Below are 26,807 nucleotides of genomic sequence, written 5' to 3'. Positions count from 1 at the left end.
CACTTTGTGAAGGGTCTTGAAAAATTAGACTGAGGGGTGTTAACACTTCCTCTGTCTTTAATGGGTGAATGAGGGGAAGAAGGGTTCAATCCTATTATGAAACATTCTCAGTTGTGCCACAGACCCTAAAGATACTTAATACAACACATGGCAACCCACTTTCGGTTTCTTACCCTGATTCAGCAGGTTCCACAAGTACCAGCCTCATTCTAAATGTCTGGATAGCACCACAGTAGACATATTAAATTATCTTCCTAAAGTGGAAGCTTTCATTCACATATAGAATAGCCAAACAAATTTGACTAAGTTTGAATTTTTAAAAAGCCATTTGCTTCTAAAACGTCCATATTGTCATTCTAATGGTTAAATCTATCTTCACAGACTTATGCTGCAGTTTGTCCATTATTAAAAATGAAGAGCATTGCTTTTCAGTCAGGCATAACATACCCTCTCCTTATTAGCAAGTCTTTTTAACAAAGCAGGTTTTGAAACACCAACTTCTCCCTGGAAGTCTGCTTTGAAAATAGAGTCAAAGATGCATGATGAAATGTATGTGTCTTTTCACAGACCCTGCTTGGGAAAACAATGTTTCTTAGATCTGAGGTAGGAATGGAAGGAACCTCAGTCCATAAGTAAATTACTTCAAATTTTTATGAAAATGAAGCAGAGGAAAGGAATAAAGATTTCCTTCACATAATGGGAAATATTTTAGTAAGCACCAAAAAAAATGCCTCATGCCCCCTTGATTTAAGAATAAATTTCTCCCCCAGTAGAAATAGCTGATACCAAATTAATTCTGACCTTAGATGCATCAGACTGATCCCTTAGAAACTTCTGAGTTTTAAACAGAATTCTCCAAACACCAAAAAGATGTGAAAAATTTATATCTCTGATATAAATATAGCAGCAGAAAGCAAGGTCCTAATTTCTTTCCACTCAGGATAGCTGCTATGTCCAAAGAGTGAAAGGGAAGCTGTTTTACACTGGCCTTTACCAGAAAATTCTCACGGAGATGTCGCTGTTCAGAATCCAGCTTTGAATCACAGCAGCTGATAGGGAAAGCCCCTGCAGACAAGCCTTGGAACAAGGAAAATGCTGCTGAGACAAAGTGGCCCAGAGCTGTACACTTTGAAGTTGTACCCATTTATCTTTCAAATCACTTTGGTTAATCTCCATTCTGTCACGTTGTTTTTAATTCAATTTCCACTTACATGTCAGTCTCTAAATGTAAAGAATATATATACCAGGCCAGTGCAAGCTCTCAAGGAAAGCAGGGGCCAAGGAGGCACAACAGCCTTCTAGAACAGATTCATCTAAATAACTGTGTGTGGAAAATAAAGAAGTAAAGAAAAAGAAGTATTAACAATCACTTTCCCACCCACTGATTCTATACCAAATTAGTGATTAACAGGCAATTTTCAATTTCAATCAAACATTCAGTGCTAGATTCTCATTTCTATCTCATGAGCAAAACAGCTCTCTTTATGTTTTACAAATTTGTTCTTGAAATGTCATGAAGACCTTCTGACTCCACTTAGATTAGGAGTAGTTTCAGTAGGCCAGATTCTGATAATTTCACTATTGCTGAGAAATGCTCAGCAATAAATCCTGCCAAAACTTGCATTCAAATAGAAGGAAAACAAAGGTAATAAAATTCAGCCTATGCTCTTACAGTCAGCATTAGAAATATGAAAATGCTGGTATTTAAGTTTTATCCCAAATGTAATGGTTTTAATCTATTCGAGTTGGGTTTTGTTGTTGGGGTTATATTTTGTTTTGGAGGTCTTTTCTTTAGAGCAGAGTCTCAAGTTGAGGCATATGTTCATTACTCTCTAAGATTATACAGGAAATATATTCCTAAATAATTTTTATTCCCTCCTGCACTCTGCCACATCATACTTTCTATATTTAGAAGTGATTAGATTTATTTACTTTGCACAGCAACTCAACTCAAATGAGTACAGAGCTGAACCTACTCTTCCAAGTGTCTGTTTACATACCCTGATTTCCATTTAAGTAGTGGCCAATTAAACCTTTGTGAGTAGAAGGAAGCACCCATAGCCTTTGAAATTTGAAGGTAAATATGCCACATACATGAGCATTTCAGGTTATTGCTCTCCAATTAGAGCTCAGAGCACACCGTCATTTTCCTTTTGACAGTGAAACCTGCCAGTCACGTTTGCAAGTACACACATGAATTAAACATATCATCTAAGCATAATGTTTTTGCATCTTAGAATTGGGTCTTAGAGCTGTTCAGTCTAATGCATTATAATCATGAAAAGAACAGCTAACACGCTGCTTCAGAACTCGCCGGTACCGCGGCCGTCATGCAGAGGAATCACCCAAGCTGATGGGGCTCCTCCAGTGGCATACAACAGGGAGGTCAGTTCTTGTTCGGTGGCATCCAAGGCAATGTCCAGCTGCCCTTGCTGCCGTTGGTATCTGCTGCAAGTTAGTTAAGGCTGTTTGCCTGCAGGCCACTCTCATATACCCAAGGGTACCAGCCAGGCACTCACCCAACCACAGATCAGGGAGAGATTCGCTCGATTCCTCCTTTTCGGTCCAAATCCTCAGATGCACTTTGTCGTTTCTGGCCATGGCAGAAGTACCGAGCCAGAAGCTGAAACTCAAGGGCAGTGTAAGCACTGTTCTAAACCTGTGTGTGGGAGTAGGTGACTGTGGGTCAGTGGGAAACAAAGGCCAGGGATGAGAAAAGGAAAAGGGAACAGAAAAAGAACTGAAGGGACTGTGCATAATACAATGTTTTTGGGCAAAAGCATGCTGTTGCTTCTCCAAAGCGGCAGTTTTGCTGCTGGAGACAGGGAACACACATTGTCCTCAGAGCCCCACTGTCAGACTGCTCTCTGGAGTTCAAGAGCATCGGTGCTGGTTTGAATGACAGTACATTGCCTCCTGCTGGGCTGCACACCTCAGCACTACTTCAGAGCCAAAGCAGTGACGTTATGCACTATCTAGCCCAGAGATGTTTTTAATTTGGTTTGATTTCTCTCAGACAGGATAAGAAAGATGGAGTTCAAGGCCCCCTGCCTCGTGTCGACACCACTGTACCTCACCTCCCTCTTGCTGCTGTGTCACAGAGGTTGAAGATCTCTGGCAATGGGACAAAGAGACAGTAAAACAGGAAGCCCATATGCTTTTCTTTCAAAGCCATCGCTTGCAGAAAAATATGTTTCAGACTTTGCCTGCTGTGTTCCAAAGACACGAAACTTAGTTCACATTTGCAAGTTGTTCAGCGTGGCTTTATAAAAACTTCTCCAGCAGAATGAACTCACTCAAAATCAGCTCCTCTTTTGAAAATATAATGCTTTTCATCTGGGATGAAACAAGCATAGGCTACTTTCAGTCAAAAAGCTGATATAATGCAACACGTAGAGCGTGCACTGCCTTTCTCTGTAAAGTTGTATTTCTGAACAATTACAAAGGAGACATGTAAAACCAAATGTGGAAAGCTGTCCAACTGCTGAATGGATTTAATTTTTCCCTCACCCTTTGGTGAGGGTCATCTCTTCCTGCTATTATTAGGATGCCCACTGGGTGCAGGGTACCTCTATGGAAAATGGTATTCGTTAGAATTAACCAGCAACGTTTTAGGTGCACTCTGCTTCCTTGTCAAAAAATCTAGGAATCAACATTGCTGCCTATTTCCAAATGTCTCCCATGTCCTTATTAAATGTAGCTGTGGCAGCAGAAAGAATATCTCTCTTAAACAGAATATTGCAGCATTAAAAAGAGCACAGATGTGCTGAGAGTATCAGTCATAAAATTCAGTTTGAACAAACAAGTCTTCATAAGGGGAAGCAAGGGAAAGATCTGGTGGATTCACTGGCAGTTTTCTTATGGCAGGGAAAGAACTCAACTAGCAGTGTCCAAACAAGAGGAAATTTGTGTTTTCAAATAGTTTTGTAAAACCCATTAGAAAAATAGTTCCCAATGAACAGGATAAACCAAATCCTGTAGAAGGTATCCTTTAGCAGCACTAGGACAGGCAAGGAGTTAAAATCTTTCATTTAGGCAACAAGACCATAAAGCATTCTTCACTACCTGAGATAATTAACTATCTTGATTAAAATTTTGCCCCACAAAGCAGGACGGATGTTACCAGCATTGTTTCCTCAGGTCCAAAGGCTATTTTTTGCATGTTTATAGCTGTCCTGGGTTGCAGTGTATTCTATTGCCATCCTCATAAGCTGTTGAAATCAGGTGGGGCAGTGTTTCCTTGCCTCCTCTTCCTCCAGACCATCTTCTGTTAATCAACACCTGGCCTCCTGACTCATCATCCCATCGTGAGATGCTCCACCCAGAAGGAGGAACCAAGCATTCCATCCTGGATATAATCTGAGATTCTGAGCACCCCAGACACTTTCCACTGGATTCCCAGAGGACAGGAGCTGCACAGCCACCACTGGCCCTTCCAAGGAAGAGCAGACCCTTTCTATAGGATCACTGCTTTGACAGAACCACATCCACCACTTCAGGAGGACGGCAGCCACCATTTTATAGGACTGCTACTGCCACCCCGACTCACAGGGTGTCAGGTTATATCCTGACTCTGTCAGTTTAAACCAGTGTTTTCTGCCTTTATCTTTTTGATTTCCCTATTAAATTTTTATTCTGACTTGGTGCCTCCCACTGGTTTGATTTCAAACTAGTACAATAGCATTCTCATGAACAAAAGTTGTGTGAAGGCTGATGACTGGAGCAGAGATGCTATGGTGTCCTATGGTAATAGTTATCTTTCCTGGAGGGAAAGGAACATTTTTGCAACAAGATGTAAGCTACTCTGAATCCTACTAGCAATGGTGGTCTGACAACTCTTTTCATAGGTCAGCTGAGCCCCAGAAAGCCTGCTGCCTGGCTTGGTAGCTCATTGCCTCCTCCTTGAACCTCAGCCCTAGCTTGACAGGTATGTAAGACCAACCCCAGAAGGCCCCAGACTGGTGCTGCCCCAGTAGGGCTGTGCATGCTCAATGCCACATGTGAGCATAACCACCATCTAGCAGCATTCAGACAATACAGCAAGGCTTAGTCTCCTCCAGAGCTCTCACAGCTTCTGATTCTCAGTTAAGTTCCTTTCTGCTCTGCTAAAATCAGTGTATCTCTCTGCTGCTTCTCTCCTCTTACAGGCTGCATCCATATGGTCTGAGCACATTTGAGTAGTCAGGACTGGGCAGCAGCTGAGCCCAGGTGGCAGGTGAAGGGTCCCAGGAGGGTCATGGTGACATTACTAGGTCGGTGCTTTTTCTCACCAGCCAGAAGAAAGCCAGTCATGCAGCTTGGATAGGGATGCCCATATTCTTCAAAGGCTTTCTGGATGGCAAGGAGACAAAGACCTTGGTGCTAGCAAAATACACAGTGAGAAGAAGAATGAGTTGAAACCACTAAGAATGTAAGCCAAATCCAAAGTGATACATAACTAGAAATTAGAAACATGATGGAGGCACCAGCTCTTCAGCATGCCACGAAACCCATAAGGACACATGTACCTAACAGTGGAGAAATTGTAAGGAGTTGGGTGTAAAGGAATCTAAATTGCTTTACCTAATATGCATATTTTAGGCCTCACTTTTTTCTTTTAGCTTTCAGTTTTTAATAGCCTTGTTCCCTCCAAGGCTTTCATGCAGGCCTTCCTGCATTTCTTTGCTGAAGGCATGTCTCCAAGGAGATTCAAAATGTAGCCTGAATCTGTCTTTAATTTATGGTGTTGGACCTTAGTTCCCCAAAGGTACTAGTTTAAACATACTGTCAACTTCATCTTTACATTTCACCTCCTGTGCAATGTGATCTACCTTTAACACAGCTCCGATAGCTGTATATTTGGGATATGGAAATATCTCAGAGGAAACCAAATGTTTACAGAAGTTCACTTAGCTACTGCATAAAGTAACTCTCATTTCTCTCTGCCAAATAATACGTGAGGTGAGAATGGAGTTGTTTATTGTACAAATGCAAACCCAAGGCATACAAGAGGAAACAATAGTGGAAGAAAATTCAGACCTGAGTACTGCTGGAAGTCACACGGTGATATATAAGCAAGTTAATAAAATTTGTGGTCTAAAGGAAAGAAAACTCTTTTTAGTGACTTGTAAATGTAGAAAATAAAACAACCGATGGTTATTCCAAAACACTTTTTCTGTGTATCTGTGCCCTGTGCAAGAGCTCTGCCAAAGCTTTTATTTGAGACATTGGCAGATTAGTAAAACTGTAGTGTGTGTTAGCACTGCAGATCCCTGGCACCCTCAGAAGTTGTTTCCAGTTCACGTGCACAATGTCATGCTGTGCTGCATGCACATGGAGAATATTGGGCATATTTTGGGGTCTCCATTTCCTTCAATCTTCACTCTTGAGCACATGCATATAGGTTGTTCTGTTGTGAAAATATTATATACTTAATTACCTATTTGAATTTTACTAAGGTGTCTTGGGGATTTGTAATTAATTCTAATAATTCTAATTTTAAAGCAATTCTAGGCAATATTTCAGTCATTCTCTACAGACAGATTCTGTATGGATGGCAGATGTGAGATCATTCGTGTGCTCAAACCCAGATCTCAGCAGGTCAAAAGTGGAGGGAAATCAAAAAATGTAACATTAGTTATTATGCTCAGTACAGTTTTATCCTTTTATTCAAATGTAAAAATAATTTACACACATAGCAGGAGCTTAAAGTGCTGTTAGTCTAATAATGCTCCACAATTTCTCTTTTTTATTACCCCAGTAAGAGTTCATGTTCTTCACTGGTCCCTTGCCTATCTGTAGGTTTACTAAGTTTCAGAAGTGTCCCTTGGAGGGTACCAGATGGTGATGGCACTGAGTGGAACAGAACAGCTAATATTGTATCATCATTGATGAGAATCCAGTAAAAGCATGGACATATCGCTGTTGATCTGTCAAAGAAAAAACCAGCAGAAGACTTGAACCTGAGGTAAACTGCATCTTAAACAGAAGCAGCTTGTTTTCTTCCTACTTCTAAGGTAAGACAAGCAGCTGGTTTTATTGTATCAGCTTTAGGAATACTTAAGAAAATAATTTTGAAATTTAGTAGAAAAAAATCCTAGGTGAGCTTCTTTTTCAGACAGGTAGGCCTTTCATTATAAAATTGAATGGAATTTCTGTATCAGATTTACAATGGAGTTCACATTGCAGTTTCAATTCTGGAATGACTATGGTTCTCCATATTTTATTTCCCCTACCAATTCATAAAACATGTCAATGATCTGCCTATAAGGTGGTGCCAATTGCATAAATACATCACACAGTATATAAGGGAAAATTACATTGGGTCACTTTGTGAACTCCATGAAGGATATGTGTATGCTCATAATAGTGGCCAGTTTATGCTAGGGTACATGGTGAACTTCAAAGTGAAGTTTCACTGCAAAATGAAGTTGCACAAGACAAATTGTATAACAAGTTCTTTGCATGCACATGAACTGCTAAACAGTCTATTCATACTAGGGCTCATCACATTTGTAATCCATCCTGTAGGGGGTCAGTGCTAAAATTAAATTATACCTGCCTACCATTCTCAATCAAATCAGGCTGTGAACTGAAAAATAAAACAATTAAAATTAGAGGAAGGACAGCCTCCCACTGTTTATGATCTCATTCTATTTGTGAAAAGTAGGTGGAAATTCACCCATGGTGAGCATTTGGTTTATGTCAATTTTTTCTTGTTATTACAGCTGGGGCTTATTTCATGAACTGTTTGCAGCTATTTCTGCTAAAAATAGGTGGATACCAATTTAAACTTCCTGGCGATACTTCAAGTCAAAGTATCATTAGTAGATAGTTATTATGCTGCATTTTATTGTAAGAGATCCTGCCATGAAGCCAATCTATACAAATATAAATAAAGACAGTTAGAATTACCTTCCAAATGACTCTATTGGAGGTTATTCATGTTTCGTTTAGCAAAACAAGCTAAGCTATTTACAAGAAAATTTATTAGTTGCAGGAACACTGAGTTAATGAGACTTTCTAAACTCCTTATCAGGTTAGACTGTGACACTTGGAGAGAGATTGGGGATCAATTTTGCCTTTTTGCCTCAGTCCTAAGTAAGAGAAACTTGTAGTTCTCCCTTGGTTTCCAAGGAATATAATTTCTTTTTAGCACTACTCCCTCTTCTACTATTCAGTCTTGTAACAAAACAATCTTCCCAAAACACATTGTCTCGCAAACAAACACCAAAAAAAAGTGACAATTAGATACAAAATTCCTTACCTTCTAATGATAGCAATAGCTGACACGTGAGGTCACATAATGATGATTTGGTCATCCTTCTCCATGTATTTTCCTAGTTACCCATCACAGGTATCTTGGCCTGTGAAAATTGTCAGACCCAGTTGCCATAAAAGTTTTCAATAGGAGTCCCAGAGTCTCAGGGAAACTGCTTATACCATTTCCATGTTCTCCACCTCAAACTTATGAGCTGATAGTGTGGCAGCAGCTGTTACACAGCTGGTATTTCATTCCCATATTAGGAAACATTTCATCACTGAAAGCATTGTCAAGTTCTGGAACAGGCTGCCCAGGGAAGTGGTTGGGTCACCAGCCTTGGAGGTATTTAAAAGATAATGTTAATGTGGCATTTAGGGACATGACATGGCTTAGTAGTAGATTTGGCAGTTGCTGGATTTGCCTGGATGATCTTAGAGGTCTTTTGCAACTTACACAATTCTGTGATTCTATGATCCTATCTGCTGTTATGTTATGTGACTTCTGACACCAGTGCAGGAATACCAAGATCTTGTTTTTGCTGTGAATCTCAATGATAAATGTATCTATCTATTGTCAAAGTCAGTAACGTGTTCAGGAGTGCCCAGCAGTGAAATTTTACAAGGCTACTAAAGTGTGACCTTTGAATACTATGCTGCAAAGGGTTAGCTAGGCTATCGTCAGAGTTCAAGGTGTATCATTAAGGAAATTACATCCAGTCACGTTTTCAGATACAGCAGTGTCTGAAAGGAACAACACCCTCTTTGGCTGTTGTCTAGGAAATGCTAACTGCCCCAAGCCAAAGCCTGTTAAACAGTATAGAGATTCATTTCCCAGTGCTTGTGCCTTGTGCACTGGTCCAGTCTAGTCTGCTTGCAGAGCCATAGCCAGAAAGTTTCTATATTCACATGGCATAGCAGCGTTACCCCCAGGCTCACTGACCTCATGGAGAAAAAGAACACATCAGTGGAGTTGGAACCATTACCATAATAACAGAGTTGTATTTCTTCTTGGTTATAGTTTTTTAGGCAATACCCTGTTGAAATAATTGTAGTGTGTCATAGTGATGTTCTTCTAACTCACTTGACTAACTAGACAGCCAACTGTCTAGAATACAGGGGTTTGGTCTAAACTAATTGTCAATTTTACTTTGTCTCTCTATCAATTCTTCCTGCCTAATTTAACTACCACTTTTTAGTCTGGAAAGCATCTCTGGATGTCTGTGTCCATCTCTGGTGAGTATCTAGACACTGACTTTCAGGCAATTAAAAGTAGCTGAAATGGGAAGAGACATGGGGGAAAAAATGGTTCTGAAAAGATGAGAGGGAGATAATGGAATCAGTGTGGTTGCACAGCTCCAAAATCTGTGCTGTTAGGCTGGTTTCCAAGAAAGTTCTTTAAGGGTACAAATGTTTCTTTCTAAAGATCTTAAGGTTAAGAATGCAGATCTAGCATGATTAACTCCAACATTTAAGCAGAATGGTTTCAACATCTTGTTCTGGCAGTGTAACACATAAAGCCAAAATAGATGCCTGGGGTTTGAATACATAAAATGGAGGAAATTTACTTATCCAGTTGGGAATTAGAGGATTAATTCAGTAAGAAAACTTACTGAAGTAGAGTGAGAAAACTGCAGTTTACATTAGATTTGCTCCTTTAGTTAACTATCTGGTTTTAAAAATAACACCTCTGCAAAAATGACATTCAAAATGTATCTTATTCTCTCAATGCTTGCTTTCTTTCATCAGGTGCTCACACCACCCACCCTTTAGCTGGGACACACGGGTGCTAGGATCTCAGCTACGCGTGCAAAGCTAATACTTCTGTAGACAAACAATGAGTTTACTCATTCTCCACCATTCACCTAAAAGTTGGGATGAGATTAGATTCAGGAAGTATTAGAACAGACATCTGAAGCAGACAGAGAAGCACAGAACCAATTATGTGAATCAATAGGACCCAAACAAAGAAAATTGTTGAGGAAAATGCTGTGATTGCATGTTTTGCAGAGAAAAAAATTATATACTTCCTCAGGAATATAGCAAGAAAGATATAACAAGAGCACAAACTGTTTAAAGTGTGTGAATATAGGAGTGTTTCAATGTCTGTTTGGAAAGAGAAGGTTCATAGACATTTTTTAGAGGCAGTGAAACAGTGGTATCGATACACAGAGAGAATGCTTTCTCATGTGCAAAGCAAAAACAAGAGAAAAGGAGGGTCTAAAATGACCTCCACAGCTACAGAATCTTTCAATGAGTTTTGTTAATAGCACTAGCAGGGACTTAGAAGCTGACAGGGTTTCAGAAAAAGGGTAAGGAATTTGCTTTTATTTCTATTACACTTCAGGGGAGAGGGAAAATACAGAAAATCTTAAGACAATGCAGGCAAGTTTGATGAAAGGAGAGATGGTAATGAAGATGTTGATATGAGAGGGGCTGATGTAAAAATAGCAAATGAAATTTTGTCTTCAGCTGGTTTCTTAAAGAGGTATTAGACCCTAACAAAATCCTGCATCTAACAAAGGAAGGTGGTGGAAAAGCAGCAAGAGAAAGTAAGTGGGAAACCAACAGTGAATATCAAAATATCCTACTAAAGGATAGAAAACCACAAAGGAAAATGTGATCTGAAATACAATGAAGTTTTAGAAAGAGTGTGAGAGGAATGGGGAGAAAAAAGGGAGGTCAAAGCAGTCATACTTAATCTTCCTTTTTGAAAGAGTAATTAAGATATTGCATGGAGAAGGTGAAAGGCTGGAAAACAGGAGTGTTTTAAGAAGGTGTCAAAGGCTGTAATTAAACTAAGGACAAAGGTAGGTATATAATTTGATTTCCTGATATTCTGGTTACAGGGAGTGGCAAGGCAATTGAATTTTTTTTTTATTACTATACTACTACTATTTAGTTTTTAAATTTAAGAACTAGTAGTAGCTCCATTAAATTTATTCTGCTCTTTCCACTGCAGAGCACATCATATTTACATAAGTATATTCAGATTATTTAGCCAAATCTGTCATGCAGATGATATGCTAATACTTCAGTCTTCTAAAACTTTGTATGATTTTTCTGCTATAGCTTACATGCCTACAGTTATCATTTAATACTGATAAAATTGAGTATAAGAACTACCAAACTGGATTTTTTTACTCTTTTTACTTCACTGAGTGACTGCGCACAACTGAAAGTTACCATACAAGGTAAGAAACAGAAGGGACTCATGACATTTGTACCAAAATGAGACTTCAAAAGATTATGTGTGAGTCAACACAGGCAGGTGGCCAGAACACCCCCAAACCTATGGCTGAAATGCAAAGAATAAATTTATTTTATTACCTTGCTAACAGGAGGATACCCAAAGAAACACCCAGGCAGCAGAGACACATGAGGGCAGCACAGGCACCATCAGGCTCAGTCCATCCTGGCAGACTCTGGGGCTGCGTTTGCACCCTTTTAGCAAGGGCCTGCACAAGTGCAAGTTTGCCACCATGCTCTGATCTCCTCTGTGCTTTTTATGATCTTTGATCACTCTCCCAACAGGGAGCTCAAACATGTCCGTGAGAGCACCTCCAAGTCTCTGTAAACACCAGTGTTATCTGTACACAGAGATTCCACTTCACAAAACAGAGGATAAGCAGCAGTAGGCATAATACATGGGATTTCCCCTCACTCTTACACTCCAGGCTTCAGCATTCCCAGATGCAAGGTCACCTGAGCTAATCTACCATCCTCCTCACCATTTCTGCTTTTAGCCATTTCCTCCCAACAGCTGAAGTATATTTTTAAGAGGATGGAAAAGGCCTGAAGAATACTGAAAATTTATTTCATTTTGCAGATGATTGACACAAGCCAAAAGAATATGTCCCATAAGATAAGGATTCCCCCAGACATGCTATTATGAGCAAATCATATTCTTGCAAGAGGTTGCAAGAGAAACTTAGTTGTTCAGCTCCATCCTGCTTCTTACAGACTTCAGTCACTGGAAACAGATTCCAACTGACAGATGTGAAGATGTGACAGCTTTGCCTGGGTATGCTTTACATGTTACCTGCCTGAACCCTTTGAAATCTGGTATGAGGAGGCCAAATTTTGCAAGAGACTAAAGCAAAACAAAAACACAGCACTCTCCAACTTAACACCCTGCTAATTTCAGACAGATGTTACACCTTAATGACTTCCACATACTTCTTGTCTTAGAGTTTCAATAGCTGGGTGATCATCCCTCCAGGAATACTGCTTGCTATCCCTCAGTTTTGTCAAAATGAAATCACCCAGATTAATGCCTTTTTCCCCTTTTTCTTTTCTTTCTGCAAGCGCCTGTCATTAATGACTTTTTCAATCTTGACAAAGTTGATAAGTAAGTTACTTTTAAGGAACTTCAAATCTGCATGTAGTTATTTGGCAACATAATCAAGTTGTGTTTATATTTTAGAGAGCAAAATAATGGGCAATGAATTCCACTGCCGCCGGCAGTCAAAAGTTCTCTAATGCACCTCTACTTCTGCATTAGTTTAGGGTGAAACACGACCAAATCTCTTCCAAACAAAAGGCATTTCTGTCAGCGGACTGTTTCACTGAGATAAGAATAAAGGAAAAATAACTCTTTATGCTTTTAGCACAGATTGTTTACCTTGTGATAGATGTAGGCAAGTCTATCATTGGGGAAAGTTGCATTTCAGTTGACATGATTGAAAAGTATATTAAATCTCTTTTTTTCTTTTTTTTTTCTTTTTTTCTTTTAAGGAAAGTATGACCAGAATTAACTCTTTCAGTTAAGACCCATTTTAATGAATTGGCCTGGCTTTTTCTGTTGCTTGCCTGGGTTTTCACAAAAAAAAAAAAAACATATCTGTGCCTGTAAAATGCAGTCTCTCTGCTACCAGCTTAGTATCAGATTTTAGCAATTACACAGTCATTTCTCTTCACTGACAGTTAAAGTCACAGGGCATAGCTGTCATTTACTTTATTGAGACCAGGATTTGAACTGCTTTGTCTGGACTGATCCAGCCTGGAGTCTTCTGTGTTGTCTCTGTTATTCACCTTTCAAAACCAAATGCCACAATTCCATCCCAAGGAGACCAGCACACTCATAGGAAGCTTCTGTTATTCCTAAGCACAAGCAGTATGTTTAGAATCATTTCTGTAGAAAATAAGGATAATCCATGCTTGGAAGGTCATGAAACTCTTAGACTTCCAAATTCAGAGATCTCAGACTTAAAGGTTAGTGCTAAATCCTGCAAATGTACTTAGAATTTTACATCCGTCAGTTCTGTTGGCTTCAGTGGTTTTACTGTTCTTAAGTTAAGCATATGAATGTGGCTTTGCACAGCCAGGGTTTAAAGAGATGAAATAAAATTGAAAAATTTGGGATGATGAAAGGAAGCATAAGTTCTTAGCAGAATGTCTAAGTACATAGGTGTCCATTCGGATTTTTTGAGTGAGCATGCACAAGAGTACAAGTGCTGGATGAATTATGTCACTCCGTGATCCAACCGCAATAGCCAGTCTGCCTCCTCTAACTGCTAACAAGAGCAATTTCAGGAAAAATCCAACTCATCCTCTGTGCATCTTGACCAGTAATGCTTACAAGCTGCAGACACTTCAGAGAATGTAGCTTTCAAAACCTACCAAGTCTCTCTTGATTTTTCTCAGGGATGTAGAAGCAAGCAGATGGCATGTTCCCAACATTTGCTCAAATACAGCACTAGAATTCACCTGATAAACTCTAGGAGAATTTAAAAATAATATCACAATGTATTTTCCTAACCCTTTGCAGAGGTTTTACTCTTGCTGATGATGATTCCTCAAAAACAACAGTCTGACGTACGCACTAGTAATGGAAATATTGGCGTCAAGCAGTAAGAGCTTGGTGAACTTGCAAGGAAAAAATAACAGTGTTTTACAAAGTGTAGGACATATGTCCATCATATAACAATATTATATTTCTCTTTGATTTCACAGAAGACTCAAATATCAGACTGCAACAGCTTTAAGGAAATTCCTGTCTTTTATAGGACATTTGACAAAGCTTGGATTAATGGAGCTAGGAACCCATCCAGTGATTTACAACTACAGCTAGAATAGAGATAAAGAGAAGAAAGACAAAAGGTTTGCATTAAAACCTTTACTATCAGACTGAAAGCAAGTCTGGAAGTTTTAGCAATACAAGGAGTTTTTTCTCTCACTGTAAGCAAATTCTCTATTATGATTTGGAGAGTTCTTTGCAAAGTCAACACAGAAAGTCAATTTAGCTTTCTATTTCCAGGTTTTACGTGAAGTACTTATTCAATAAGGCAAAACTTCCACTGATTTTTGCAGACAGTTTGTCTTGACTAAGGCACTAGATACTGTGTTACACTAATTACTTGGAGCCTAAATCATCATCCCACTAAGCACTAGAGCTACTATATCACTAGACTTGTTTTGTGGCTCTCTGACACCATTACATTACAGATTGATTCATTTTCATGTGGATTTAATATTGTGTCATATTTAATACAATTTAATGCATTTTAGTTCACTTTAAATATGTTTAACATCATTAAAAATGAAAAGGGAGGCAGTTTGCCACAGAGGTTTCTCATGTTTGTGGCCTGCCAGGACAGTTCTTCCAGTATCTTGCAGTTGCCCATATTGTGGTGTGTAGGCTGTACAGTATATATATTTCTTCAGCAGAACATGGGCCAGAGAAAATCCTGTCTCTAATAAAATATCTGGTCCCCATGCAAAATGATGGAAGAGAAAGCTTCTGTGTATAGAGAAAATATTGGCTTCCCAATCAACCATCTGGTGTATAGTGGGAATGGTCTGAGTATCTTTCTCAGTTGGAACATTTGGAAAATGAATACACTGTTGCTACAGCTCAGGCTGCTGGCCATGATGTTTGTGATAATGTTGTTGATTTACCAGATGTCCTGCAAATTCCTGGTGTGGTAGTGTTTCCTGCTCCTACTGAAGTCTTCATTACGTGATGGGTTTATGATTGCAGTCATTTCTCACAGAGTAGGAGGGAGCTGGGAAATGTGTCCAAGCACAGCATGGAATCCGTCATCCACTCACCATTCAGTTTGCAAATCAAAATCTATACCAACGTGTTGCTTCTAGATCTCTAAAAATTACATGGGAATACATGTAAAAACTTGAGTAATACCACTGGCATATTTTGCCATTTTTCTAAACCACTCAATGCCTAATACATGTGCTTAAACATCTGTCTTCACGTATGCACATCCATTCCTTTTCCCTACTTTCCAGCTAGCAGGCAGGAACACAAATGGGAGCACTAAATGCTGTGTTTGCTTATCATGCTCAAGAAGTGTATCTGAGGTTTGAATAAGGATGCTTTGCCACTCCACTGCTGCTCTGTTACAGTAGATTAATGAAGATAATATATGATGTACAGCTGAGCACCTAGGCTTTGACTTCAGAAATTAACTCATCTCTTTTACTTTCAAAATGAATAACCACGCGCTGCTTTCTCTTTTTTGTTTCATGTTGCCAATTCATAGACAAGATACCTATTGGCATTATCTATGTGTTGATGGGGCTCTGAGTGACCTAGCCTAATGGAAGGTGTTGGAGCCAGATGATCTATGGTTTAAGGTTCCTTCCACACCAAACCATTCTATCATTCTATATAGGTACCTGTAGAGGAAAAGCATAATGGAGGCCAAGGCACATGCACACAGGAAAAAAAGTCTATTTCACAAGCAAAATGTATATATAGCAAATGTATCGGGCTATTTTTATCTAGATCCTAATATCCTCACCATTCTGTTTTTCCTGGTGTGAACATTGCTTAGCATACTTTGGACATAAAGATGCCTTATAGACCTGAAGTAAAAGTCATTGTCACTGGCTGAGAAAAAGCCAGAAAATGCACAAGGACTTAAAAATCCCATGTTGGCTCCGTAACAAGAAATAAACAAGAAATTTAAACAAGCATGAAAAAAATATAAACACTATTTTCAAATTCAAATAGACAACACTTTCTTCATCCTTCACTTTATTTTGTATGAATGTTTACATGTTAAAATACTCATTTCAACTCAAGGAATCCATATTGCCTAAGAGATCCCAAACTACCTAACGGATATTTAAAAGATGGATGTACCTTTCTCACAGGCATCTCAAGGTATACAACACCCAGCTTGGCTGAGTGTCAGAATAAGCAGGAATTTTTGGCGGCAGTGTGTAAAAAGCCAAGGAGCTGCTGCAGTGAAATGCAGTTCAGGCAGCACAGTCCTCTGCACACCACAGAACTGTGTTCCATCAAGAGAGCAGATAAGTCTCGTTTTAGTGGGTATTTATGGAAATTAATAGAGAAGATACCAACATATCTGTGATTAGGTAGATCCAAAGTCCACAAAATCTGATGTGGGAGTCTTGATATCCCAGACTTAGTATGGCACAGCATTAATAACAAATTTGCTTCATGGCTCAATTTCTTTTTACAGCTAGGAATGGGAATTCTATGGCAAAAAAAAAATCTCAATTTGAAGCAAGATTTTTCATGCCTCATGCTTCATGCAAGAGGGCATCGTTTTCTGTGTGTGAAAATGGGTCCTAGACTACATGTTGACTGTGGGCTATTAATCTCAAACCAGGAAATGGTAGAGTATATATTACTTGTGTCATTTCCACATTCAGAAGCAGGCAGTCTTTCTGAGATATATACAAATTTCTTATAAAGGAGCATATGTTTTCTCATGAAAGTTTCACCAGTGCTTTATTCAGATAGATTGGAAAACCTCCTTTCTTTCATATAATGTTTATCTCCAGGCTATCCAGATCCAGCTACAGTGAGAAACTATAAACCAAGTTCTGCCAGTGAGAGGAAATTTTACAAAGGCTCTCTTGTAAAGGAAAATGAAGACAGTAAATATTCAATTTGTACTGAAGAGATGGTCATTCCACATGCCTGATCCCACTGACTTTGCCCTGTGTGAGATCTGTCATTCCTCATCTCAATGCCAAGAGCTGTCTCTTAGCATACATAATTTCCCCCAATATTCTGGCTTCTTCCCAGGTGATCTTCACACACAAATATGAGAGGCATAGTACAGCTGGTCCCTGATTAGGTAGCTAGCAACATTCAGGTAGGAAACGTGAAAACAATTATGTGTTTTATTAAGGTTCATTGTATTATCACTCTTGAAGGTTGTTGCTTCAGCTCAGAGAATCAGTGATAGCACAAAGAAATGGTCACTTGAAGACCTGTCCCAGGTGATTTGGACAAGCATTTGCACCCGCACAAAACTCTCTGAAGTAATGTTTACAAGACTGTTATGATCAGCAATTTCCAAGCTGTTTCCAATTGTGACTACACTTCCAGTTGAGACACACTTGCAGAAACCATTTAATTTCTTTCAGATTAATGCTCCTTCTCACAATGATTATCTACAGAATTGCTGCCTCTGCTGCATCTCACTCCACAACATTGTCAGTAGGCAAGACTAAGGCAAAAACAAAAATAACAAAGCCAAAAACAACAACAAAAAAAGCTCAGGGTTGTTATGTGCTACCTCTTATAAGTCTGGCTGTGTTTAAAATGTTGTTGACTCAAATAACTCCAACACCTACATCTCTGCTGGCAGATAGCATCTCAGTAATAGTCTGCAAAAGGCACAGCTTAAGAATCCTAGCCTGACTGGTTTTAGCTCTCTCTGATGGTGAAGGTGGATTTAACTAACATGCCAGAACGTAAAGCAGTGTAGGTGGAGTGCTGGTAATTCCTTTATACCAACTGCCATGAGGGCAGTGGTATCCTCTGGAAGGGGATAGGACAAACAACTGAGGATTGTAACATCTTAGGTTATCCCAGAAAGACTTGCCAGAGATTTTGTGCCACTGTTCATACAGCACAGCAGTTTCTATTCAAAAATGATGCCATTTAAAAGTTAAACATTCATATTCTCAGGGGTGAATCTGTTAACCCTTAACCTGTCTCCTGAAGGAAAAAAAGACAAAGAGGAAGTGAAAATTTCAGTAGGCACCAAAAATTGATTTGATCTAGTTTTATAAACAGAAGTTGCTCCCTTAATCTGCTGCTGTTTGCCAAAAATTTGTCTTACCTTGCCTCATCCCTAGTTTTGGGTTAGGTCCTTTTCTTTCTGAATTAGCACTGCCATTCCTAATGCTTTCTTCAAAAGTAGTGAATTTCATGCTTATTTCCCAAAGGGATTTCTTTTTCCCTGGAAGCTGTGTGTACAGCAAATGGACCATAATACACTTATGAATTCTGTCCTTTGTAGTTCTTGAGTTAGTAAAGCATTTAAAAGCATTAAGACTAATCATTCTGGGTAATTGTAGGTTGTATGTTGCCTTTTGGGAATCTGGACTTTCAGATATATGGTAAATGTTTCTCTGGATATTGCAGTTGGTTGTATTTTTCTCTTCATCATTAAGTGATGGGGCTGATGGAGATCAGCTGCTTCACTTTGTAAGTGGTTAGCATTCTCTCACCTGCTCTGCATGACTACTGAACTGAGTTATTTTGTGACAGTCTGCCCACTCTTCCCTGTTCAGATTAATGAATACAGCTTTAACTGTTAATTCAAAGGCAGTCAAGCTTATATCCAACAATTAGAGTACAACTTCCCTATCCAGATAGCCTATATGTAATTTGGCACAGTCTTTTATACCAATTTGGGGTTAAAGTGTGTTTCTGCACTAAAACTAACTTTGGAAAAACAACTTCAGGCTTCAGGGGGCTCTGTGCTTATTCTTCCTCAGAAACACCCAAGGGAGATTCACTATTTTCTCACACAAAGATGTTTTTTTTCCAACTGCCAATATGCAGATTCAACCTGTGCTACAAAAAAAAATTGTCTTCTTTTCACGATACGCATAATTTCCAGTAATAAAAATACTGCAGCCCAATTTTTGCCCTTAGGTAACATCTGAGAAACCCAACTGAAAGCAAGACAAAAAAGATATTGTCCTGTGAGGGTTGCACAGGTGGATCCCAAGAGACAGCAAATGTTCAGCCCTACATCAGGCAGGGCCTTGACCAATCACTGCTGGCCGGAATGAAGCTCTCACTAACCTCTTCATCCTGAGTACATGTAGGAAACTGCTCATTTCACCATATGCTGTGATACAAATAGGCTTCCCAACATTTGCCTAAAATGTAAATTCATTCAGTCATGACAGCATTTGAGTCAGATACAGGTTCCACAAAAGTCAGAGGTAAACTCTTCCAGTTAATATGACATGTTTTTTCCTGCTCTTCCCACTTCTTTATCACACATTCGTGATGAAATGTGGAATTTGACTTTGAAATATCAAGTTTTTTAAGGTTCTCAGGAAATTTACACATCAACTGTAAAGTGTCTATTTATACAGCTGAACGAGATTATTTCTGCAAAGCAAAACTCCAAAGATCTGAATTCAGTGCCTAGTTCTACATCTAACTTCCATGGGCTTAGTATTTTGCTATGACACGGTAACAATAACACTTAAGCTTCATCAAAAAACTTTAATAATTAAAACTTGTCTCTTCCAACAGATGGATAGATGAGCTGTCACTGCAGATCCCTAATTCAGATGATGTCTCCAGGGGGAAATATAAATATTAAAGTTAACAAGTGAATACTTTCTTATAGACTTATCTCCAAAGCTCCATTGAACTACTCCAAAATATACAGTGGGAAATATACTCCTCATAAAATGTGATTAAATCCTGGCAAATTAGAGACCCCTTTTAAATTCCAGAGACACAATCCAAAACAGCAAGTGACACTTAAGCAAGAAAGAAAAGGTAATTCCAGTATAAGTATCTGAAAAGCCAGGAACTTTGCTATGTGTCTGTCACCTTCAGCCATCTCTTACTTGGTGGACCTTAGATTATGAGGATGGCTTGGGTTGGAGACTTACGAGAACATTTCTATGACAGGAAAATTAATCACAATTTTTTTTTCTTCAAACTTTTCTACTCTTTTAAATAGCACTCAGAGCAATTTCATTCATATGTTTCAGGTGCTAGGAAACTTTGTATTTCAAAATGCATGTCCCAAATGAGCACAGTTGACCTCAGAGTTTGGCATGTGAGTCAAAATTGCTGTTCAGAAGTGCCACCAGAGACAGGTGCTTAAAGTCTGATGAAGTTTGCACTTGTTGAATAAGTAGTCCAACATAAATCCAGTGTTTTAAGGATGGCTTTGCTGTGGTCATTAATGCTCCCTCCATCACCCTCTTGGCAGACATTACCACTTGAATCAGTACAATGAAATATCTAAGAAATTAAAAAGGAAGGGACCATTTGAGGAACCAATCCTACGAACTCTTCAGGTTTTTGCCAAATTCAGAAGTGGTTACCCAAACAAAATCCAAAGGCACAAACATTAAAATGCAATCAGTGACAAGCGCTTATTAGAAGACCAAGCTACCCCAGACTAAGATTTAAGCAGCCCCAGACCGAGCGTGCTAGAAGTTCAAGTCCTTGTAGCATTGATGTTTCCTAATTAGCCAGATGCCATCATAAACAGCCAAAAGAAAAACATATGATGCCAGAATGTCAGCACTATCACCTGGATTTATTTTAGAAACCACCTTTTTTCTCTCTCCCCACTTGCTAGCACACAGAACTAGACTCACAACAGGGTACATATGTGTCTGAGTGAGAGGAGCCCCTACAGCATTAGCATTAAAAGGTGGAGAAGGACAGAGGGCAGCAGCTGCCAACTCCAGAGGGAAGGCTGCACTCACAGCACAACACCCCGACCTGAGACCTCGCCAACCTGCCCCTGCTTGCTCTAGCTTTCTCTGACACTCACAGGTTTAATGCCATGTCTCTGTAGCTTTCCCAAAGAAAAAAAGGGCTGTATTAGAAGTTAATAGTCCACTTTCACAGCTACACTGCAACTAAATGTAATCTTTCTCCTCTTGTGTGACAGCCTTTTTGTGCATTAGATTGGAATAGACTGTTACTGCTACTGTCCAACATCACGCTGACTTCAATGACTTTGTAAACACAGCCCACGACATCAGCAGTGCGCAGGCACGCCTGTGCACAGGGGCAGCACTTAGGGCGTCTGTTGTTGGTAGCGAGGCGCTGTCAGGGTTTAATCGGGTCAGGTCACTCTCTATTTCATCCCTGAACTGCTGCAATAGATCTGAGTTAGGCAGCAGGCCATTCACAACGGGAATATCTCCCAAATAGTTTTCATTACACACCCCCAGAGGAGTCTCTGAAAAGACCTGTCGTTTTCACCTGAAACGGCCATAATGCTGCCAGCCTATTTGCTCTGACTTTGTCTTTCATAAGGTTTTAAAAACTCCTGTCTTTGAGGCTCTATAGAAAGAGTAATGCTAGCAGAGAGCACAGCTGTTTTTCAGGGGAAAATCCCCTTGCAACCCATGATTTGGTTAATTGTAGGAGCCAGGAGGAGTGGGGGATGGAAGAGATATACACATTTTTAATATGATAACATGTTTCCAATCAAGCTTTACAAGATCCTACGCAGCATGGTTTGCAGCAGAGTGCTGAGTGCTGCTGCCTGAAAAGAAGCATGCTTTTTGATCATCATTTATTCTTCCCTTTCTTTTTCTTTTCCCTTTCAGAGAATAACAAGATTTGTGCAGAGTGGAAGAGAAGACAGAGTCTGCAAAATATATTCCCCCAAACACACCAGCTAGTTAAAGTGTATGAATGTGTAGACAATAAAGTTCACACTAGACAGTTAATGAAGCTGGGGAAAAAAATGTGAATTGGAACGTAATGAAAAATTCATACTTTCAGTGCATGAAAAATAAGTGAATGCCCTTTAATTGTTCAGTTTACTTGCAGAGAGGACAACTTGAATAAATTGAAAAAAATATTCCAGGTTGTTAAAAAGAATAATGCTCAGTCCTCTGCATCTTGCGCTAAATTCTTCAACCCTACTAGACATGTGAATATGTGAGGGTGTGAGTCACTGTAGTCCATCCGGTAGCCTACAGACCCAGGAACCAAATGAGGAGCAGCTGTGTAAGTATCAAATTGCACTCATCCTCCGCCACCCACTCATGGACTGCAACAGGAAGAGAGGTGGCTTCTGGAGAGCTGGGAAGCAAGATACTGGGTTTTGCAGCCAGCGGGAGGAAAGTTGTCACCACCACTGGAGGGACAGTGAGGAAAAGTTGTCACTGAGGAGAGGTCTCTTGGTCCATTTTCCAGTAGCATAGCACCTCTCTCCCTGTTGTCCCTATTCTTCTGCCAAAAGCATAAATCTCTCGGAATGTTTTTCCAAACAGGCTGGAGAAAGAGGTATGGAATTATGGAGGAGCCAATGCCGGCTGTAAGCCTGCTGTCTGAGAAAAGCTGCAGCTGTACTGGTTAGTGGGACCCTGGTTAACAGAGAGGGTGAGGTGGGAGAAAAGGGGTAGGAGGAAGGTGGGAAGGTCTGATGAGATGCTGATACCAAAGGGGGAACTGGGAGTAGCTGCATAAGGGGTCTGTCCTTACTTTCTTTGTGCACAGATGCCTCCCAAATGGCTCCTTGCACTGCTGAGCAGATTTCAATACCTATGCTCTTGTCCCTGTCTTACATCTGTATCCTTAAAGACTGTTTCTTGTTAAACGTTTATTTCTGTGGATCTGCGCACGCTTCAGAGAGCATTTATATTGTCTTTCATCAATAAAGCACTTGACAAATGCTTGATTAAACCCCAAAATAGCATCACTTACGTTGAAAAGAGAAAATTTACAAGCATAAATTAATTACATTCAAAAAAAAAAACAAAAAACAAGAACAAAGGAGAAAAAAGAAAGAAAAGGGATGCAGGAGAAATTACCTTTAAAAGCTCACAAATGAAACCCGTGTCAGGGTCAGGACCTGCGGGTCCTTTCTCTACTGCTCTGTTCAGCTCCCCAAGCACACCTTCACAACATAGGACACCCCAGTGCTATTCAGTGTTCACATTGCATCAGTTGAGTTTCTCGCTGTGGGAACTGTCAATTCATTGCTTTTTAAAGAAATGTGACAGGGGCCCTATGAGTTCAAGTATAATCCCCTTGAACAAGAAACCTTCACTGATGTTAAGATTAAAGATTTTGTCTGATATCCTCAAAACCAACTAATCATGGAGTGGCAGAAATGAATTTACCTTGGTTTTGTACTCTGAGTACAATAATTTGTTGCAAGAGGGCTTTATTGGCTTTTCACTGTGAATAGTGCAGCAAAGAAACTCTTAAGCAGCTTGCAGTGACATAAACAGGCAAGAAATGTGTCCATTCTGGCATTCTTGGGCATTTTTTTAATGACAGTCTAAAATGCAAAGTGAATTGTTTCAATTTCACAGCCATTAGAGGAAGAAAAGACCAAGTAGGTCAAGACTGTCACGTTAGAACCACTTAAATAAATAATAGTAATAGTCTGACACCTGACCAAAGGAGGATTTCTCCCTTTAGCACAACTACTAGTTCTTTGTTGAGTCTGGTCTGAATGTGTTATAATTAAAACACAGTGCAGCCTGAAGTCAGAGAAGTTATAGCAAGGGAAATTTGCCCATTATTCTCCAAGAAGATAATCATCAGTAATCATTAGTCAACCTATTCAGGCAGCAGGCAATATAGATGGATTACTTGTAGATCATGTACATGCATTTGATCTTTTTTTTTCTACTGAAGTGAAAAAGAAAGTAAATTCTATGAACTGCTAGAATTGAATTTCAGTTGTGTACACGACAGCAAAGCAGATAAAAGCTTTTTTTGTAAAAGCTGATATGTTGGCATGAGAGGACTTTCTTCTAGAAAAATCTCAACATTTTGCTGATAACAACATAACAGTGCTCCCTTAATTTCACTCAAGCCTCTGCAGGAACTAAAACTACACAGGCTCATCAAGAGAATATGCAAGATACACTGAACTAGCAATAAAAAGAAAAATGTGACTCTACATGTAGGCTTTTTCACACACTATTATATCTTTCAACTGTCACCATTAACTGCAATTCTAGAAATGTCTTGTTGTTCTGTTGCCTTTGAAAATAGATACAGTGATTTCAATAGATTTTACTTGGATATACTGAAAAAAATTTCCCTGACGGGTATATTCTGCTTTTAGTATGTTTCTTCAACACATGTTCATCATTATAATGATTGAATTTGAAAATTTACACATTCCTAGAGGAAAAAAGAAGCTAAAATCTGTAAATTGTTTTCCTGTGGCAATTAGAATGAAAGGTAAAGCTGGAAGACTAGTGGCAACAGAGCTTTACATATTTGTATAAAAGATGAACCCTTCTGTCTGTTCACTGTTTATCAGTAAAGGAAAGAGAGAGAGATACAGCACTGCAGCCTAAGAAAGCTGATAATGAGTTTTGGTTCATGATATCTGGTGGTTCTTGTAAAAATAACAACAGCAACAACAAAACCATGGTAGGACATCATGGCAACAACAATCTGTACAGTAGAAATAGGATGATATTGTTGGTACTAAAGGATAGCTATCCTTTGCAAACTGACTGATGTAACTGTGTCAAACGAAAGCAAACTTTGCACTGATTTCCTTGTCATATAAAAGGCAATGGCTCAGTGACTGTCACTTAATGTGCATCTGTTTTGAATGAATAGTAGCATTCATCCACTTCATAATAAGGATCCCGTTGTGAATAATATAATAAGCATGTGCAAGATAAAACCCATCAGAAGTGAATGTGTCAGTCAGAATGATAAATATGCTGATTTGTTGATTCCTCCTCACCTCTACCCAAAACAAGATAAAGCAAATATAGAAAAATGAAAATGTTTCCACACAAGGTAAAAAATTTTGAGATCACAATAAAATGTACAAGAACAATTTCCAGCTGAAAGTAAAAGTGTTATATGTACAATGTGGCATCAGTGTTAATTGGCTGAACTTTGGAGTGGGATGTCATAAGAAGTCATGACAACTGCAAAGTGCTTGTCAAAGCCTAAATGGGATGAACCTACTCACTGGCAGGGAATTCCACCTGAGATACGCATTGAAGCAATTTTGTTTTCTTTTAGTTGTAATCTAACTTTTTCAATGCAGTCTGTAACTAACATTTTTGGCCCCACTGGGTCGATGTATGCTGCCTGCAAATGCTCCAGAAGAAGAGTGATTAGTGACCTGTAAATTGAAGAGAAGCCATGAATGCTATCACTCTTTGTGATGCCAAACGGTGGCATTTGACTGCGTAGATGGGATTCACTTGCATAATCATAGTCAGCCAATGCCCCCTGAAACATCCTAACATCTTCTAGCATCCACTCAGGCAAGACTGGCAGACCAATGCTCTCCTGAGCTTTTAACTGGTGCTCTGGAAGGGCACATGTCCCTCATGGAGCTTGCACCATATCTGCTAGCCCAGGCCCAGATAAAGAATTTCAAATGGCAGCAGATGTCCGTGTTTAGGCACCTGACTTCACCCTTGCAGATTAAAATTGTCCCCTAACTGCAAACTCTCAGAAAGCTGCTGAGTCCCAAGCCAGTGAATTTCTTTCAAATTCCTCTCATATGATCTCTTTGGATACCATATGTAAGACATTGTGTCATTTTATGGTGGTATTATGGGACTAATGCTACTGACCCAGCTGAAGTTCTAAAGTAGTTTTGCTATTTATGACCTTTCCTTGCAAAATAACTCTGACAAGATGAACAGCTCACTAAGAAAGATTATATAATGTCATAATGTCACCTATCCCTTACTCAGTACTATCCATAATCAACAGGCATGAATGTGTTTAACTTTATTCACATGAATTTAATGAATCCATTTTCTTCCTGTTGTAATAGTCAGAATACAGGCCTAAATGCACAGGTCTCCTGTGCTCCCCTGTGATACTTTCCTTCTTCATTCCCAGGATTACATGGTGAAGTCACCATGAAAATTCATCCATCCTATTTAAGAGGAGCTAGAAGATTGGATAGTAGCAAGCACCTGACTCCTCATCACTGGATGGTAGTAAAAGCCAGGTGCTTTTTCAAGGGTTGGCACTGTTTCTTTTGCTCCCCACAGCAATTTAGGGGGATTATACTTGCTCCCATCCTTCGCAGAAGTAATTACCTTCAAGCACTGCTGCTTGTATGTTGTACTTCCCACCTGCTGCCCCACTGTTTCACCTGTGAAAGCCTTAATTTGGTGCTTTAAGCATTTATATATCGCTTTACATCTTCAAAGCAGCGTACATGTGTTAATTAAATTACATGCCTAGGAGATAACAAAGTACAAGATACAAAGGCATTTTAAGCACACAGACAGTCTATCAAGTTCTAGCACAACAGGAATAAATTAATAATGACCTTTTATAATGACTGAATTGCATAGCTTTGTTTTTCTTGCAAACAGTAAGTCAAATAAACCTATTAGGAATGGAAACATAACAACTTTGATGTCAAAATTCTGATGGACCTGGAGACCTTGAATCCAAGCTATATGCCACTGGGAAAAAGAAAAATTATTGCATTTGTGCCCTTGGTTCCACAGGAAAAACTTTTTTATGGAAAAGAGCTATTTGTCACAGATGGCTATATTTACCCCACATTAAAATACAGATTGAATGATCAGTATTTTCACATATGAAGGTGTCTTTCTATAGAGTCTTGGGGTCATTTTTGACCAGGTAGTAG

This window comes from Corvus cornix, chromosome 1, assembly GCF_000738735.6.
Source record: "Corvus cornix cornix isolate S_Up_H32 chromosome 1, ASM73873v5, whole genome shotgun sequence".
Lineage (NCBI taxonomy): Eukaryota > Metazoa > Chordata > Aves > Passeriformes > Corvidae > Corvus > Corvus cornix.
The sequence above is the reverse complement of the archived record's forward strand: the minus strand, read 5'-3'. Positions refer to the sequence as shown.